This window comes from Drosophila obscura, unplaced genomic scaffold, assembly GCF_018151105.1.
Source record: "Drosophila obscura isolate BZ-5 IFL unplaced genomic scaffold, ASM1815110v1 contig_150, whole genome shotgun sequence".
NCBI lineage: Eukaryota > Metazoa > Arthropoda > Insecta > Diptera > Drosophilidae > Drosophila > Drosophila obscura.
In genome coordinates, this window is record NW_024542736.1 from 1,086,164 (window position 1) to 1,090,329 (window position 4,166).

Genomic DNA, 4,166 nt, shown 5'->3' on the forward strand with positions numbered 1-4,166 from the left:
GATGTAAATCTTCAGCAAGTATTATATGTATTGCTATGCAAACGAGCAGTGAAGTGAAGTGCACATTAAACTGCAAATAAAAGATTTCGCCGATGAAAGCAAAAGAAATGGCAAGCAAAGCGCTGCGCAAGAGGAGGCAAGCAAGGAGTGCAGCAAAAAGCAAGGACACTTCTCACGACGATTATTTTGGTGAAAGGCGATGGGGAAAACGTTTAAGAGGAAAAGCACATCCAAGCTCGAATGCTTGGCGCGTGCTTTATGAGTGCAATCGTGTGCGTTGAACGGTGCATGGCTGGCCTCTCTCTCTCCCTTACTGGCTGTCTGCCACACTGTCCTTTGGCTGGGCATCGTCTGGCCTTATCCGGGGGGGCTGCTTCGAATTTGTTGATTTCGGCTGACTGGCCGCCAGACATAAAAGTCAACGCACGATGTGCCACAAAATCGAAGGTGAATGAGCATCCCATTCCCTTCTGATTTCTGTCGATTGAAAATTTAATTTGCAACTAATTGACTTTCGGGCACTCAGATGTCTAATTTACGAGCGGGCCACGGCAGCAACTCCAATCAGGGACAAAAATTGAGGAATGAGGCGGGATTTTGGAAGCCTCTCGAAGCGCTCGAAAACCCCAGTGGCCAGTGGCCATCAGTGGCCAGCAGTAGCAGCAGCGTTCCATTTCCGTTCTGTCTGCTGGCGTGTTAATTGCATTTGCGTGTTGCAGACTTCGTTTGCCGTTCCAACCTCTGGCAAACAACGCCTCTCTGTTACGTTTGCCCGATCGGAGAGTGGCACAGAGACGACACTGGCTAAAGTGACTTCCGCTGGCACACCCACACACACACACAAACACATGGGGGGGGGGGATGGCAGACACACGAGTTGGTCCTGTCAACGAGAAGGCTCATTTACTTGGCTTGGCCCAACCATCAATTGTCTCTATGTGCCCTGCCCTGTGTGAGCCTTGTACTTGGGTTTTGGATGAGGTCTTTGTGCCTCGTTTCCGGTCATCAGGCTGCGTCTCAGTCTCCCCAGCATCATCATCATCATCAACTACAGTCCAGTCCAGCTGTAATTGCCTTTCAAATAGCGCCAAACTACGGGCTAATGAAGGCCTTGAGTGCATGCGTAATGGTGTAATAATACCTTCAGGATAGTAGTAGTAGTAGTAGAAGCCCAGCCACAGACACAGACACAGAAACAATAACGAAGGACGAAAGACCTCATCATCGGTCTGATCCAGGGCCGACCATGAGACTGCCTCCCAGAGTCCTTCTCTCCCCACTCCACTTGTTTGCTGAGAATTCTTGAGAATGTGTGCCAGTAAATTGATTGCCATTGACAATGTTTGGTTGCCATTTTTTTTTGTTGGGGTTCAACGTTTGCTTACCCAACAAGCAGCCCTTGTTAATTAAACTTCACTGCTTGGAGCACTATTTTGGTATTATTTCAAATTTGTGCGACAATATTTATAACTTTAATGTTAGTTCTTTCTTGCTTTAATGTATTTTCTTTACTTTATAGCCACTAAATATCTACTGGCTGACCTGAACCCCTCCCCACCCAAGCTAAAGCGTTTCAATTGCGGCATTAAAATAAAATGAAAATTGCTTCTAATGCGGCAATTTCCATGGTTGCTCCTGCCGCACCATGGTGCCCGTTCAGTTGAGTTCAATTAAATATTTATTGCTCTTCAATGCTGAAATCCTCTTTTGTTGGGGACCAGCGAGAGTGCGAGTGCAATTTGATATCGAAGCGTTTTGCTTTAGCTGCCACTTGCTTTTTTTTGCTTTTGCTGTTTTTTTTTTGGCGTATATTCCCCCATTCACAGGCGACTTTTGTCATTTCACATTCTGCAGTCCGGTGAGCTGGTGAGCCGGGGTGGGGGGAAAGCCACGCACACAATGTGTCCCTGATTGGCTGCCAGGGCAGGACAGGTTCCAGTCCGGTTCTATGCTGTCCAGGTGGGCCGGGCTCTCGCCTTTGTGCCGGCTCTGGCATGCCATCCATTCTTTACCGACCTGAGCGTGAACCTGGCCTGTCCTACAACAATGAGCCGTCGCGAACAATGGCCTGGATGCCCGCTCAAGTCGCTTTGAGTCCTTAAATGTTAAATATTGTGCGAAGCATGGTGGTGGGCAGAGTGGTGGGGCAGTGGACTGATCGCTTTCAGGTGTAAGCCGCTCACTCGCAATTGCTAGCAACGACATGGTGGACATTTCGACTGAAAGATACCTTGGACCTAGCCCCCAAAACCCTATTGTAATGCTCAAGCGAATCCTATATTTTATTTTGGGTTTATTTTTTCATCTAATTCGAGTTTTAATACTTTCAATTTAATGTCTTTATCTGTCAAAAGGCTTCTATTTTTACTCTCCTACATCCAGAGAAAAAGCACTTAAATTTTAATATATACACTGACATTTGTCTAATGTAAAAAAAACGAACTTTCACTTACATTTTTAAATTAATATGAAAACATGTGACATAAATATATTTCATATCTAAAAAAAAATAAGTATATTAAATATTAAATAAATATATTTTTTAAGAACATCAAAGTGATTTATATTTAATTTCACTTTGTTTATGTTTAAAACCTAAATATTTTAATTTAGTTGAATTCATTTTATTAATAAGTTAAGTTAAATTAATTAAATTAAATTTAAATATGAAAATATTTGAATTAAATAAATTTTATATTTAAAAAAATATAAGTATGTATGTATATATATAAAAAAAGATATATATTTTGTATGTATATTAAATATTTTAATTAAATCAAAGTGATTTATATTTAATTTCAGTTTGTTTATGTTTAAAAACCAAAAAGTTTAATTTGATTTAAATACTTTTATTAATAAATTAAATAAAAGGTTAAATTAATATGAAAATGTTTGAATTAAATATAATTGACATTTTAAAATAAATATAAGTATGTTAAATATAATAAAAAGAAATATATTTTTTTTGTGAAACAAAATAGTTTAATTTAATGGAAATATTTGTATTACTGCCATTTTTCGCTGAGTGTAGCAGCAGGTAATAATCGCACACCCGTACAAATATGCACAGATAAAACGCACGAGTGCGGCAGAGCCCAGGAAGTGGAAGTAGGCCGCAGTCTCAGTCTCCTTCCTCAGCTGCCTCCTAAAATGCCAGAAATATATGTTAATCAGTTGAAATGCCGAATTTCGATACTCCAGAGTACGCCGCCAGTGAACGGCAGCACATCATCAGCATCCGCATCAGCAGGTGGGAAGGCATTGCAGTGTGTCTGTGGAGTGGAGTGGTGTGGAGCGTTGGTGTGGTGTGGAGGCTAACGTTTTATGTTAATCATACGCCACGTTGGGCGATAATAACGCGGCAAACAAGCAAACAAGATGGAATACGCGTGCCGCATGCGTAATAAATTGTATCAGCCCATCAGCAGTTAGCAGTCAGCTCCCCCCAGTGGAAAGGAGCGAAGCATATCAAATGAGTGAAGTGTTGCGGCGTTTCGAACACTTGAATTGCGGCTGGAATTGAAATTGGAAACGGAATTAGACTGGAGAGCTGCTATCTATGAAGTGCACTGACGTTTGGCTTTATCAGTCGTGCAGAGGGGTAGGAGTAGGGATGAGGTCATAAGTCAAACATATAATGAATTATGAGCCAAATAAATATTTATAACACTGACAAGAGTGGGGCGAATGATGACCAGGCTTATTGATTTGCTATCCAGCGAGTATTCTCTTGAGTGTTATATAATTATATACATTTTATATATATAAATCTCTTGAGATTTTATTGCTTGAACGATTTTAATTGCGAGATTTCCATGGGGGTGGGCAGCGGATTGAAGAGACACAGAAACAGAAACAGAGAGCGCGACAATTTGAAGGCAACATAAATTTATGCTGAATGAAACCCGGAAGTCGCTTGTCACACGTACTTAAGCATTATGTTAATTTATATGCCACACATACACACAGATAGATAGATAGATACAGATGCACAGCCAGCCCCATGGTGTAAGCGACTATGAAATTTGAAGCGACAGAGCGTCGTTTAAGCCGGAAACAGACAGCCAGGCAGGCGGGCAGGCATCAAGGCAGCAAGGCAGGCAGCAGCTAGGCAGGCAGCATGTGATGCCGGGAATCTATGCATATCCTGGCATCTGTACAGTGGA